Source organism: Tamandua tetradactyla, chromosome 2, assembly GCF_023851605.1.
Source record: "Tamandua tetradactyla isolate mTamTet1 chromosome 2, mTamTet1.pri, whole genome shotgun sequence".
NCBI classification, from domain to species: domain Eukaryota; kingdom Metazoa; phylum Chordata; class Mammalia; order Pilosa; family Myrmecophagidae; genus Tamandua; species Tamandua tetradactyla.
In genome coordinates, this window is record NC_135328.1 from 46,318,036 (window position 1) to 46,334,479 (window position 16,444).

Here is a 16,444-nt window from a genome sequence, read left to right on the forward strand (position 1 = left end):
TTTGTATGTTCTCTTCAGGGAAGGGCAAGTGAGAAGGAAAATGGAACAGGAAAGGATGGGACCCCTGTCCAAAGATGGGCAGTGTAAGCAACCTTTTGCATGTGCGCATTTAATAAATATGTATTCAGTGCCTTCTGTGTACCTGGCATTGTGTTAGACCAAGAAATAAAGTCTTTGTTCTCAAAAGGTTTAATTTCTAAAAGAAAAAAGGGACAATAAACATATAAATAAATATAGAATGTACCAGATGGTGATAAGCAGTGTGTGTGTGTGGGGTGGGGGTTGGGGTCACCGGCCCAGAGACGATAACCAGGCTGGAGAAGCAGTCAGTTCACTCTCCCCTGCCTTACCTAAACCCAGGGGATAGAGGGAGAAGTAACGTGGAGGGCAAATAAGAAGCTCACTACACCGATTGTTTCCTCCTCCTTTTAGATAGCTTTTCTTTTAAAAAATAAAATATTCAAAGCATACAGGAAGTATAGAAAATTGCATGACAAATACTGATGCATCTATAAGCCGTCTTAAAAAAAGAAATCTTTAGATTCTTAAAAAAAAAATCAACAAGAGAAACTTTTTACTGATATCCCAGTATTAGTCAAGATAGGCTAGGTTTTGCTGCAGTGACAAATGCACCTTAACTCTCAGTAGCTTTAAACAACACTTTAACTCTCTGCATCAAATGCAAATAGACTGGAGAAGGCTATATTCATTGAAGTCTCTCAGAAACCCAGGCTGATGGATATGTCGCAATTTTTTGATGTTGTCATATCAACAAAAGGCTTCAGGGTTCACCGTGGCTGGGAAGAGAGGATGAAGATTTACACACTGGCTTTTAGATGTTTTCATTAGGAAGCGGCATAGTCACTTTTACTCATATTTCATGAGCTAATGCAAGTTATGTGACTATGTCCAAGTTCAAGGGGTCAGGAAAGTGTACATGTGCTCCAAGGAAGGGGAGAACTGAAATTTTGGTGAGGATTGTTAGTATCTACCACGTCCCCCATCCCATTTTCTCCTGTATGCCACTACCTGGTGCAAACCCCATTTGGAAGTTGTTGTGTATTCTTTTCATTGATGGTTTTTTACTTGCAAGATACTTGTATATATCAATAAATAATATATGGAAAGGAATCACATGGGAAATCAGAACATGTTTTGAGCTGAATGAAAATAAAAACATTATATATAAAAATCTGGGTGATGCAGCTAAGACATTGTATAGAGGGAGATATATAGCATCAATGGCTGCATTAAAAAATAAGCAAGTTCCAAAATTAATGGTCTAAGACTTCACCCCAAATAGACTAGACAAAGAAGAGCAAACTAGACCTAATGCAAGCAGAAAGAAAGAAATAATAAAGATAAGAATAGAAATCAGTGAAATGGAAAGCAGTAAAACAATAGAGAAAATAAATGGAGCCATAAGCTGTCTCTTTGAAAATTTTGATAAAACTGATAAACCTCTAAAGAGACTGATCAGGAAAAGAAAAAAGAAGACACAAATTACCTAAATCAGAAATGAAAAGGGGGCGTTACTACAGATCCTATGGGCATTAAAAAGGTAATACAGGAATTTTATGGCCAACTTTCTGACCATAAATTCAGCAACTTGGATGAAATGGACACAATCTTTAGGAGACACAGCCACCAAAGCTCATTAAAGAGGAAATAGATACACAAGATAAGCCTATATGTATTTTTATTGTTTTTAAAATGTTTTTATCGTTACATTTAATATGTATACAAAGAAAAGAAAATAGACAATGTTTTCAAACTATACTTCAATAAGTAGATTCAGAACAGATTTCAGAGTTTGTTTTGGGTTACCATTCCACTGTTTCAGATTTTTCATTCTAGCTGTTTCAAAACCCCAGAGGCTAGAATTTTTTTTCTTCTTTTGTGAAAAATAACATATATACTAAAAAGCAATAAATTCCAAAGGACATTGCAACAATTAGTTGTAGAACAGATTTCAGAGTTTGATATGGGTTACAATTTCACCCTTTTAGGTTTTTACTTCTAGCTTCTCTAAGATATGGAGACGAAAAGATATATCAAAATAATGATCCAGCAATCATGCTCATTTGTTAAACCCTACCTTCTCTGTATAACTCCACCATCACTTCTGAGCTTTCTCCCATTCTTTAGGGGTATTTGGGTTATACCCAGTCTAACTTTTCTTGTTGGAAGGGGCTGTCAATAATATGGAATAGGGGGATGGAACTAGTTGACATTTTGGAGAGGCTGGGCCCTCTGCATTTCAGGGCTTCTCTGGTCCAGGGACCCATTCGGAGCTCGTAGGTTTCTGGAATGTTACCCTAGTGCATGGAACCTTTGTAGACTCTTATATATTGCCCTAGATGTTCTTTAGGATCGGCTGAAATGGTTTTGGTTGGGGTTTGGCAAGTTATGGTAAGTAGCAATGTAAAATCATTCTATATATTTTAAATAAATTGAAATCATTAGCTAAAGACTTTCCTATGGAAAAAAAAAAGCTCATTTAAGAAAAAAATTTGTTCTTCACAAACTCTTCCAGAAAGCAAAAGAAGACGGTACACTTTCCAATTCATTCTATTGTGAACTCAGTATTACCCAGAAAGCAAAACATGACGAAGACCTTATGAGAAAAGAAAACTACAGATCTATCTCCCTCGTGAAAATGGGTACGAAATCTTTGGCTAAATAATTGCAAATCAAATCCAACAAAAATATATTTTAAAAAGGATAAAACATGATGACTAAGGTGGAGTTTTCCTCATGAGTGTAAGGTTGGTCCAAAATCACTCGATCCCACACCTAGGCATTTATTCAAGGGAAATAAAAACTTGTCCATACAAAGACTTGTATGTGGATGTTCAGAACAGCTTTATTCATAATAGTAAAAAACTGGAAACAACCCAGATGTCCATCAGCTGGTAAATGGATAAACAAATTTTGGTACATTCCATCAATGGATTACTACTCAGCAATAAAACACAAAGAGCTGCTGAAACATGGAACCATATGTACAAATTTCAAGAGCATTGTGCTAACGAAGGGAGTTGCGACACAGAAAGCTGCATACTGTAGGCCTTCATTTACATGAAAATGCGAAAAGGTAACACTAAAGGGGCTTAAACTATATCAGTGGCCAGGGCTATTGGTGGTGGTGACATGACTACATTCAATTTCCAAAACTCTTCAAACACTACACTTAAAAAGGGTAAAGTATATATATATATATACACTACGTCTAAATAAACACGACTTTTTTTTTTTTGGCATGCGCAGGCTCTGGGAATCGAGCCTGGGTCTCTGGCATGGAGGGTGAGAATTCTGCCACTGAGCCACCGTCACACTGCCCCATAAACATGACTTTTAATTAATGAATTTTGGGATAGTTTTTAACTATGTTAATTTCCTAACCTTGATAATTATATTTTGGTTATGTGAGAGAATGTACTTGTTTTCAGGAAATATGTACTGAAGTGGGCAAAAAAGAAATTATGTCTGCAATTTATTTTCAAATAGTTCAGAGAAAAAGAATATGTATATATGTGCATGCATACATATGTGTACACACATCTACACATATATACAGAGAGACACAGAGAGAGAGGAGAGGAAAATAATGATAAAACAAACATGGCAAAACGTTAACATTTGAGGTATCTGGATGAAGGTATAAGGAAATGCTTTGTGCAATTTTTGTAACTTTTCTGTAAGCCTGAAATTATTTCAAAATAAACAATTTAAAATTTCATATAGTTCTTTTTGAATAATAAAATGTTGCATATATAGTGTTGGACTATATACATTCTTTTACAACTTAGCTTTTTCAACAATGTCATGTTTTTTAAAATATCCATATTACTATGATCCTGAAACCCCACTGCTCAGGATATACCTGGAGGAGCTGAGTGTGGGGAAATGAGTGGACATTTGCACACGGTGTCTCTGGCGGCAGTGCTGTTCCTGACCCACAATGAATGGAGGTGGCCTAAGGGTACAACGACTGAGGAATGGAAAGAGGAACTGTGGTACAGACATATAGTGGACTTCTGAGCGGCTATAAGAAGGAAGGCAGGCATGCAGCTAGGTGAATGAAACTTAAGAGCTGTATGTTGAATGAAATGTCAGGCCAAAAAAAAGAAAACAGGGTGGGCCATGGTGGCTCAGCAGGTAAGAATGCTTGCCTGCCATGCCTGAGGACCCGGGTTCGATTCCTGGTGCCTGCCCATGTAAAAAAAAAAGAAAACAAATATTATTATGCCTCAATCATATGGACTAATTATAATTTTAAAAACTCAGTGAACTAAAGTTGAGAGCATGGGTTATCAGGTTGGGGCCTGTTGTAAAGGGTCCTAGATTGTAAACTCTTACAGCAGTCACATATATTCATGAGGTGTAACTGTTCATTCTAGATTCTGAGATATTGAGCTGTTTGTATGTAACATGGTCTTTCCAGAAACTTGGGTATTTATGTGACACCTGAGACGCAGAGTTAGAGCTCTGAAGCTATGAAAGTGGGCAATACTCCATACAGGAACGGTTTTAAAAAGTTGTAAAAGGGATCAGACTTCAACTAGAGACATGAATGAAGCTGATCCGGATAGGATTAAGGTATACTAAAACACTGGGTAAAGGATGATATCGTCCATATTTTAAAATCTTCTTGACCAAAAGGGGGAAGAGAGAAATGAGACAAAATAAAGTGTCCCTGTCTGAGATATTTCAGACAGAGTCTAGAGGTATCCTGGAGGTTATTCTTGTGCATTATATAGATATCCCTTTTTAGTTTATGGTGTATTGGAGTGGCTAGAGGGAAGTACCTGAAACTGTTGAGCTGTGTTCCAGTAGCCTTGATTCTTGAAAACAACTGTATAAAGATATAATGTTACAATGTGACTGCCTGAATGTGAGAGCCTTGTGTCTGATGCTCCTTATATCCAGGGTATGGGCAGATGAGTAAAAAATATGGATAAAAATAAATAAATAAGTAATAGGGGGACAAAGGGTAAAATAAATTGGGTAGATGGAAACACTAGCGGTCAATGAGAGGGAGGGGTAAGGTGTATGGTATGTATGAGTTTTTTCTTTTTATTCCTTTTTTCTGGAGTGATGCAAATGCTCTGAAAAATGATCATGGTGATAAATGCACAACTATGTAATGACATTGTGAGCCACTGATTGTACACTATGTATAGAAAGTGCGTGTGTGAAGATTTCTCAATAACAAAATTGAAAAAAAATCCATGTTGACACGTGCACATGTCATTCATTCATGTATAGTAGGCCACTAGTTACCTATTTCACCATACATCCTCTTTCATATTAAGGTCCCAAACTTTGGTCCTATGAATGTGAACCCATTTATGTAGATATGGTCTTTGAAGATGTTAAGGTAAAGTGATTGAGGGTAGGCCTTAATCCGCTATGACACAAGTTCTTCCAGGAAAAGGATATTGGACATGGAAAAGGGCCATGGAAGCAGCCAGAAGCTGCAAGTCAGTGAAACCCAGAAGAGAGAGGAGAAGTGTTTTACCATGTGACAGAGAAGCCGAGGACAGAGGATCACTGGCAGCCACGGTGTTCTGGGAAAATGCACCTCCTTGCGAATGCTTCAATTTGGATTTCTTTTAGCCTCAAAACTGTGAGCCAATAAATTCCCATTGTTTCAACCAACCCACCATGTGGTGTGGTTTCAGCAGTCGGGAAACTATTTGGTGTGCCAGATAGCCTATCCACACCATGATTCTTCTCAAGGCCATTTGTCTCCGTGCTCCAGCTGGGTCTCGGCCTCCCCCTCGTCCCCTTCCAGAGATTCCTACCCGTACGGGCAAGGACATTGCCCTTGACTGCTCAGAGCAATGGCCAAGAGCACTGGGTTTCAGATGCTGGTTTGGGTGTATTCCTTCCCAGTTTGTCACCTCTGGGCTGACCTGAGGAACACCCTCCTTCCCCCACCCCATCACCCCAACCATTCTCCTCACCTTGGGGGATAAATTGGAGGACTGACACCAGGACCAGGCCTGGAGTCCTGGGTCCACCCCAATTTCAAAAGGTCACACCGCTCTGAGAATGTGTTGCCAAGACCTTGCAGCCGAGATGACCGAAACCTCTCTCTGTCTTTGGGGGATGGTCTCTGAAGCAGAGTTTTCTTTTCTCTGTTAGGGGAAGGGGAGACTGTGACCATCTCCTCCGTTTGTTTCCAAAATTTTGGATGGCCAAAAGGAAGTGAAGGGATGAGGCTGGTGGGCCCCCCTGTATAGGGACCCACGTTGTATTTCACAGCTGTTGTTTAACATCCACACTAGCCTGGTGGTCCTAGCTCTGATTAGCGATCCCACATGCAACACAATCTGAAAGTTTCTCAAACATTTTTTTTAACCTTAGAGGTTTTCTCACGCTTCAGCATAACCCCCAGCGTTGCCATTCCTGCTCCACCACCATGACCACGCTCCCTCTCTCCGCCACTACAAGCATTGCCCTCACCATAGCAACTAACTACGTCAGCACCATCAGAGCCACCACCTCCTCCGCCACCCGCTGATCCGCTGGCTGCGTCACCGTCACGGTCTCTGTTCTCTACTTTCTCACGTCACAAAGAAACTGGGCCTCCAGTTGTTCGCATAAAGATTTTTGAAGATCGCCAAAGGAAATCCGGTTCATAACCCACAGGAAATCTTCCTCAGTCCCTCTGACCGCTCTTCTCACCCTCAGTGGGATTCTTTTACGAAGACGGCTCCGGGTCTCAGAAAAATTCTCACAACTGAGTCTGACAATTCTCCTCTTTCCTCTCTCTCTATTTCCTATTCCCATGCATTTTCTTCTCTACAACAAGTATTTCTTGGCCCTTCCCAAGCAATTCCTCTTCCAAATTCCCTATCTCTCTCTCTCTCTGTTTCTACAAAATGTCCCTAATCTGCACCAGCCCATGAGCTAAACTGCCAAAGAAAGCATTCTCCTGGGGAGCTGGGAGCAAGGGGAGGGAGACGTTCCTGGGCAAGCCCAGAGCTCCCTTCCTCCACGCAGGCAGGCAGCGGAAGCAGAACCCCGGCATGGTGAGGCCCAGCAGGGAGCCCGGGGCACGAAGTACACAAGGCACCGCTCTCAGGTGCACGGGCAGGGCTGGCGCCTGGGCAGGAGGGCCTCTTTACTTTGGTTGCGTGACTGCGGGAAAGCACACACAAAAGAAGCTACCTTCTAATCATTTGAAGTGTGCAATTAGGTGGTGCTTAGTCTGTTCACAATGTTGTGTAATCATCACCACTATCAAGTTCCAGAGCTTTTTCATCATTGCAAAGGGAAATCCCATACCTGTTAAGCAGCCACTCCCCTTTTCCCCATTTCCCCTCCCCACCCCAGGCCTTCTGCAACCCACAGTCACTTTCTGTTGCTATAGATTCACCTATTCCGAACATTTTTCATAAATGGAATCATACAACGTGTGACCTTTTGTGCCTGGCTTCTCTCACTTAGTGTGATGTCTTCGATGCCCACCCGCATTGTAGCATATATCAGAGTCTCCTTCCTTTTTATGGCTGAATATCATCCCGCTGCATCTATCTGCCACATTTTGCTTATCCATTCATCAGCTGATAGACAATGGATTGCTTCCACCTTTTGGCTATTGTGAATAGAGCTGCTAGTGACGTTCAGGTTCAGTTATTGTTCGAACATCTGGTTGTTTTTTTTAAAATTCTTTTATTTTTTTAAAACATAACAACAAATAAACACAAACATTTTTACCATATGATCATTCCATTCTTGGTATATAATCAATAACTCACAATATCATCACATAGTTGTATATTCATCACCATGATCATTTCTTAGAACATTTGCATCAATTCAGAAAAAGAAATAAAAAGAAAAAAGAAAAACACTCATACATACCATACACCTTACCCCTCCCTCTCATTGACTGTTGTATTTCCATCTACCCAATATATTTTAGTCTTTGTTTCCCCTATTTTTTTCTATACCCCTTACCACTCCCTTTCATTGATCACCAGCATTTCAATCTACTAAATTTAGTTTAACATTTGTTCCCCCTATTATTTATTTATTTTTAATCCATATGTGTTACTCATCTGTCCACACCATAGGTAACAGCAGAATTAGACACAAGGTTTTCACAATCACACAGTCACATTGTGAAAGCTATATCATTATACAATCATCTTCAAGAAACATGGCTACTGGAATACAGCTCCACATTTTCAGGCAGTTCCCTCCAGCCTCTCCATTACACCTTAACTAAAGAGGTGATATCTATTTAATGCGTAAGAATAACCTCCAGGATAACCTCTTGACTCTGTTTGGAATCTCTCAGTCATTGACACTTTATTTCATCTCATTTCACTCTTCCCCCTTTTGGTCGAGAAGGTTTTCTTGGTGCTGAGTCTCAGCTCATTCTAGGATTTCTGTCCCACATTGCCAGGGAGGTTTACACCCCTGCAAGTCATGCCCCACGTAGAGAGGGGGAGGGCGGTGAATTTGCTTGTTGTGTTGTCTGAGAGAGAGAGGCCACACCCGAGCAACGAAAGAGTGAACATGTGTTTTTGCCTCTTTTGGGTATATTCCTAGAGGTGGAATTGTTGGGTCGTATGGCAACTTCATGTTTAACTCACTGAAGAACCGCCTCCTTACATCTTGCACCCTGGCTCCTTACCCATCCTAGTTCTGGCCCTGGTGCATACTCTACTGTTTACAACTTCTGTCGCCATGCCGCTACCACCCCCATCCTCATCAAAGGCTCTGGGGAAGAGGGGTTGACATGGGCAAAATGATTGCAAGTCATACTTGGGGTAGTGGTGGGGGGGTGTCCTATGAACACAGGGAAATGCCGACACTTAGGGCTGAAGACGTCAGAGACCAAACCCAAACTACCTTGGACTTATACTGAGGAGTTGGGACTTCATCCTATTGGTTACAGGGAACCCAGAGAAGGGAAACCATTGGGGGAACCCTTTCTGAGCTGGAGGAAAGGTTATACACTGCCTTGAGATTTGAGAGCACAGGGGGCACCGGGAGAGGCCACAGGAGAGGTCACTCCAGTCCAGTTCAACCCTAAATCCGTGTTGGAGCTAGGATGAGAGCCTCTTCTGTCTTGTGGGCCTCAGTTTCTCAGATTGGGAAGTGGTATAATAAGCTTCTCCTGTCAGTCATAGATGAGACTGGCTTCATGAAAAATGAAACTCAAGGTAGATGTGTCTGCTTGAAATGCCTGCTCGGGTGGCTTTTGAACATGTGGCGTGGCTTCAGGTAGACCCAAGTAGACTGTTTTCCCACAGTCACGCAATGATGCCTTATTTGGCATCACTGACGCTTCTGAGAAGTTTGGTGTCATTAAAAATTCTTCTCTAAAGTGAGACCTATTTACAATATACACAGGAGAGCTGACCATTTAAAAGACCAGTGGCGGATCATTTGGTGCAACTTTAAAAAAAAAATTTTTTTTTTAAACATACAAACACGAACATTCTTACCATGTGATCATTCCATTCTTGGTATATAAACAATAACTCACAATATCATCACATAGTTGTATATTCATCACCACTATCGCCTCTCAGAACATTTGCATCAATCCAGAAAAAGAACTAAAAAGAAAAAAATTTGTAGATATTTGGTGTGACTTTAAATCGGAATGTTCATGCTCTGGCTTTGCAGCTCAGCCAAGTTCTGAAAAGTGTTCGTCCTGAAAAAAGTTCTGAAACGTGTTCATCCAAACCACGTGGGGGACGAGGTGGCAGGACTCAGATTTCTATGGTTTTCAGAGGACTGGGACTTTCTCCTGCACAACACTTTCTTGTAAAAGAGGCTCACTTCCTCCCATGCGGTCTTGGAGGGAGAAGATTCCAGACAGCAGAGGAAAGAGGAGACTGTGCTTTCCCCACCCACAGGGCATGAAGTTCAAACCAGGTTATGTCAGGGCAAGAGGACATGGCGATATTACCCAAGGATCCTGCTGGCTACCAAGATGGGCAGGGAAGGGGAGCTGGGACTGTCTCTGGAGAAGGGTGGAAAGTTTTAGACTCCGATTCAATCCCTGTTTCTGGAGGAACACCAACGCGGGGTGCTTGGTGTATATTATCCCATTGATTTTGTCCAACGACTCCTTAATTTATAGATGAAGTCAGTAAGGGTCAAAAAAAGTAAAGTGGCTTGCCAGCGTCACAGGACAAGTTAAGCATTCGGGCTAGGATTTGAAACCAGACCTCATGAAAGAGGCTTGGGGTTGTTTCCACTAGATCGTGAAGTCCCCTCGAGAACCTCGAAGGGTCAGGCACGTGGGTAGTATCTGGGTTAGACAGGACCTTCTATGCAATCAGTGCTACTGTGACCCTGTGTGTGTGTGTGGGGGGGGGAACATTTGTGCTTTCTCTTTTTAGTTTGTCTTGGAAAGTCCCAAATCTGTCAGACAACTCCTTCCTAGCATTCTTATCTGGAATTAACAACCAAGAGCAGCCAAAGGTCAGGTTGGAATTGGAGGCCTGAGAAGGGGCCAGAGATCTGTGCAGGCATATGGAGTAAACCTGTGTTCCTCAACTCCTCACGGACCCGAACTGAGGTCTGGTGGGTCTGGCAGGAGAACCTGTGATAAGAAGGTCCTAGCCCCAAGCAGGGCTGCCCGGGATTCTAAGAGACTGCATAGAAAGAGCAAAGACCTTAGAGTCAGACCTGAGTTCAAATCCCAGTTCCATCATTGACTTGCTATAAGACCTTGACCAAGTTTCCTCACCTCTCTGCACTTTGCTTTCTTCACCTGCAAAGTGGGTCCGATTCTCATCAGGTGGAAGGGATGAGGCACTACAAGAGCACACGTCATTGCCAGAGCCATATGAAGGAACTGGAGCTATTAGAAGGTTTCCCAGCTCTCCACAGGGTCCTGATTCCTCTCCCAGCTCCTGGGAGCCCCGTTCCAAGGAAAAGGATATGTGCCCAGAGTGCTAGAACCCCTGGGTGAACCACTGGGGACCACTGACCAGGAATCACCATGCTTTATCTGTCCTGCCACCCCCACCAAAGCCCACCTTGCTTGGGTGCTGGGATGGCCCTGGGGATAGGGATAGATAGCATGATTATTACTGCCCTGGTAAGGGACGTTTGATTTGGGCCCTGACAGATGAATAGGAGTTCTTCAAACAGGTAGAAAGAAAGGGCATTCCAAGCAGGGGAAACAGCCTGTGAGGAGCCCTGATGACCACAGAAAACACTGTACACCCCAAACAGTATATCTGGAGCATAACATACAAGTAGGGCAGGGGTTGGAGATGAGGACAGAGAGGGTCTTGAAGGCCAAAAACTAAGCTTGGACAACATAATTAGGCATTCCATACTGCTGACCCAGACGAGGAGACACTGCAGTGGGAATTTTCTGGGATAGGACTCTACACACACATCTACCTGGGGCAGGACTGTTGCCTGGGAGTGTGGGTCCAGGCTCCATTCTCCTGCAAGAGGGCCTGGCCAAGTAGGCAAGGAGAAGGGGCTCGAGAGAACCTGTTGGGCAGGAAAACTGAAGCAGAGACTCAGCTGTATGGGTGGGGCCAACAGTGGTGGCAGATAGACAGTAGCAGTGGCAGGTAGAGACACTGGTACCCTGGCTTTCACCCCGGCCCTGACTGCTGGTGGCACTGAGGCTTCCTGTCTGCTCAGGGAATGTTTTGGGAATAAGGAACCTGGTTCTTATAAACTAGCTTTGCTGGTTATGTACTGTGTGACCTTGAGGAAGGCGCAACCCTTCTCTGGGAACCTGTTGTTTTCTCCTCTGGAAATTAAGGGTGTGCCAAGCCAATCTGCTCCTGCCAGCCACTGTGACCTGCTATCATGGGCAACGAGGGCTTGGGGCTCAGACCAAGCTGAATTTGCAGCTCAGCTTTGGCCTTTGTTTCCTCACCTATAGAATGGGGAATTGATTTCGTAGGTCAATATTGCATGGAATAAATGAGAAAAAGTGGCAGTGGAAGAGCCTTCCTCCTCCCTTACCTTCTAAGGGGTGTACTTGGTTTGCAAACTTACCAAAGTGGGAGCTTGGTGTGGAGCGAGGAGGGTCACCATATGTGTTTACTGCCCTCCCAGGACACTTTTGAGCCTGAGAGGGGGCACGATCCCTAAGCATCAGCCATAAACCAAGACTGTTCTGAGGAACCTGGAATCCATAGCCCTCTTGGTGAGGCGTGGAGATGCGGGAATCAGGATGGAGAGACAGAGATGGGGGGTGTGGCCGAGGAGAGACTTGAGTAGGGGCCACGAGGGTAGGCTCTGGAGAAAAGGAGTGATGTCTCGAGGTGGCTCGAGGACATTTTTCTACGGAATGCGCTGTTTTAGTCCCGGAAGAACCTCAGCAAAGAGCTGCTTTGCTTTTCAGCAGTGCGGGATTTGGATTTGTGTTGGATCATTCTTTAAAATCTCATGCATTTGCTTGTTGCATTTTTGGGGGGTGGGGGTGGGATGTGATTCCCAGCTGCAACTGGTCTTCAGGCGGGAGCAGGGATTACAGCTGGTTATGCAGGTAAGGACACTTTTATGAAGCCCACACGGCAGTAGAAGCTGTGCGGTAAATATCCATCCCCTTCCCTCCACACCAACATGTGTTCTTGTACTGGGAGCCTGGTCCCCATTTTCTCCAAGCCCCCAAACTAACTACCCCTCTTCCATTCTCCACGTGGTCTGAGTGCTAAGGACCCCCCACCCTTCCCCACCAAGAATTCTTAACCTACCAGCACAGGAACTCCTCTGAGGGCCCGCTGGATTGGATTCCTTTCCGCTTCCTTTCACTTCCCCTCCAGTGGGGGCTGGGCCGGGCTGCAGCTGGCCGGCCGCGGGAGGTGGGGAGGCTCTCCCCCAGACCGCTTCTCCTCACAGCCCCTTCAGCATGTCACACACGAGTCTGCGTTCCTCCATCCTTAATGCCTCTTCTGGGAACACAGGCTTTCGGAAACCTGAGACGGCCAACCGGTGCAGGCAAGAGGGAGGTAGACCCAGACGGACGGGGGTAGGAGGCTCGGCTTCTGCCGGAGCTGGAAACAGAAATGCAGGCCTCCCCTCCCCTTTCAGCTGCTCTGAGCTTCCAGGCCGGGGAGCAAAGAGCAATGGCCTTTGCTAAACCCTCTTAGGGAAGAGGGGCTGGAGAAGTAAAGAAGCTGCGGTCGTTTGTAAAGGTGAGCGACTTTTGCCACATCCACCTGACCGAGCTGATGCGTGGGCCATCTAAACGCATAACTTAATGCCTGACACGTAAGCACGGGCTCAAAATGGTCTCTTCCTTCCTTTATTTAATCACTGGGCTAGTTATTGCTTCATCTGATATGAATAAAAGGCTGGCCATAGGATTTATTGTCTAACCCAGGGTGAGGGTGTAAGAGGGGACACAATCGTTAATTCGCTTTGCTGGGATGTTTAGGCAGGCAAAACCCAGGACCATCCTGGGCACACAGGGACGTCTTGGTCATGCCACGAAAGTGGTGTCTCACCTGTGTCAGGCTCTGGGTGGGTTCGGGAGACAAATCCATCACCTTCTCAGCCCCAGAAGAGAGAGACGAGACCACAGCCAGGCAGCCCTCGTTTAGCTCAATATCAGGCGAGAACGAGTGTCCAGAAAGCAAGGAGGGAGCAAACCCTCCGTGTTTTGTGAGCTTGTGAAACTTCCTAAGAGACTCCCGTCTCTGCCTCCATGTTCGCTGGCCCTAGGCAGCCCCTAACGCCATCTCCTTGATGGTGGCGTGCAAGGGTCTTGAGTGTCCCCGGTGGGGGCCGACATAGCAGCCACCCCTTTATTGTTTGAGTCTCAGTTTCCTCTTCTGTAAAATGGGGACAGTGAAGGGAACATGTGTGGAAGGGGCCAGCACGGTTCTCGGTGCTCTTGGAGAGGCAGGAGGATTGGAATCTGTCAGTTGAAACAGCAAGTGTTGGGGGCGCGGGGACCCCGCGGGGGCACAGCACAGGTCCCAAGCAGTTGGAATGATGAAAAGGTACCCCCTGCCTTAATTTGAGTGGCGTTCCTTCCATATTCCAGGGCCTCCTGGGTGCGGGATCTCCACTGTCCAGCCGGTAACAAAGGCTCAGAGCTGGCGGCTGGGGCTGCCAAAGCAGGGAGGAGATAACAGTTTTGCTGGATCAGCAAAGCATGAAGGCTTACAAAACGCTTCCCTCCGGGCAGGAAGAGCGGCTGACAGAAGTGTGCCTCTCCTCAGAGCCTCGCCTAGGCGTCCCAAGATCCTCCAATCCCCAGGGCACAGCATTTAACTCTTCAATGAGTACCTCCAGGAATACAACCTCATGCCACCACCTGAATCTTGCCAGACAGGCTGACTGCCCCGTGGAGGAAACTGAGGCCCAGAATGGGGAAGCGGATTGCCCCAACTTGTGTGGTGAAAGAGAGGCAGAACTGGGTTTTCAGGTCTCAGAAAAACCCATGTCTGGGCTCTTTCCACATCTCTGCAGATGGCTGGGACTCAGAATCAAAATAAATTAGTCCCAAAACCAAATCTCACAAATAAGAATGGAGGCCATTGGGGAAATTGCTCTTTCTTGCTCCTCCAAGGTTTTTTATTTTTCTTGTCCCCTGGCCAGACTGTAAGCCCTTGAGGGCAGGAGCCATCGCTCAAACTTGTTACCCCCACAATACTGAGAACTGTATACCCAGTAGGTATTTTCTAAATGTGGAGGAAATATTACAGAATATTATGGAATACTATACAGCCATAAAAAAGGAAGTAGCTCTTTATAGCGTGATAGAAAATGGTCTTCAACAAGTGAAGAAAATGCAAAGGGTTCAGCAATGTGGATGGTGCAAAACAAAAATAAGAAAAATGTCTATATGCACGCACACATACATAGATGTATACACACTCACACAAACGACAGTTTTTGTGTCTGGACACAGAATGAATTTGGCAACAGTGGTTTCTCCCAGGAGGGAAACAAGGTAGCTGGAAGCAGGGGTGAAAAGGAAATTTTTCAGCATGTAACCTTCTACACATTTTGAAATTTAAACTGTTGGGCAAGTATCACCTACTCAAATAAGAAATTAAATAAACATTTTAAGAAGTAGAAATAGCTACAAATGCAGTTTGTTATTTTAAAAAGTGAAACACTTCAATGACATGGAGAGGACTGATGTTTCCTGACTCCCCAGTCCTCACGGAAATGGTCAGTCCTCACCGAAATGGTCGGTTTGAGTCTCCAGGGTGCACTGGGAAAACGGAAACCCTAGAAAGCCAAGGTTGGCAAGGCTCTCGGAGACCATCCTCCCATTTTGTTAGAAACTCGGCTCAGGGTCATGCAGGGAGGGAACGGCAGCGCCAGGGGTGGAGGGAGGGACTCACAGCCTTGACTCTTTCCCCAGGAGCTTCCTGGATCTGTCCACAAACTATCTGGGTTTGCTCCTCACGAAAATGTGACTCGAGCCCCATACACCCTTGGGGAGGTTCTTAGCTTGATACGCAGACCTCAGGGTGAGGAGAAGGGCCTAGCAGATAAGAGGCTGTGATTACGTCCTTGGCACAAAGTAAAAAATGGATTGCCCCTGGAGGTTGTGCAACATTGAGAAGGTCCTAAATGCCACTGAATTGTTCACTTTAAAATGGTTAATTTTATGTTATGTGCATTTCACCTCAATATAAACAAAGACTCCCCCAGTTCAGTGATCTTTACATACAACCTTTAAATTGATCATTCAAAACAAGACACTTTCAGAGTGAAAGGGGGTTGCTGTTAATAATTATGCTGGAAATCACGAGCAAATGAGATTTCCTAGGGCAAACTGGGACTATGGTCCCTCTCCCCAAAATCCCATCATCTGGAAGCTGCAAGCAGACTTTTTTAGATAAAAAAGGCCTTCAAAGGAAAGTAATGATAACTGTTCTTCATGCTTCTCCTCTTCTCCTTCTCTCCCCTCTCCCCAGAACACTGGTGACAGTCTTGGCTTTGGGCAGGATTGAGATTCTGACCATTTCCATCCACTTTACTTCTGAGTCTCCTCCATGATCCCATTGTCAAAGGGATGCTGGGAGAATCCAGAGCCTCACACGGAACCAGGCATGGTGGCCAAGCCCAGCAAGCCCTAGTTTCTCTTCCTCTAACGCAGAGACATAGTGAAACGACACAGGTTTAATCCTGAAACTGCTGGGGTGAACAGAGAAAGCCTCTCTCCCAGAACAGACTCTCAAATGCCCCCACGGGAGGCAGCATCTCAGGCCTGGTGTCAGTTCTGATTCTGGGAGTCATTTTGTGAAGCACCTCTTTGCAGTGACTCATTTTGGAACTCACTAAAAAATTCTTTGAGTTAAAAACAAAAGTTGAATGGGGCTCCGGTTGCATCGTGCTCTTTCCCTCACCCTAGCCTGGGGAGTGGGGCTACTGCAGGGAATTTGGGGGCTCTCTGGGCAGAATTTAACCTGATTTTTTCCCCCAGCCTGCCACTAGGGATGGGAATGTCTGAGCAGACCCCAGG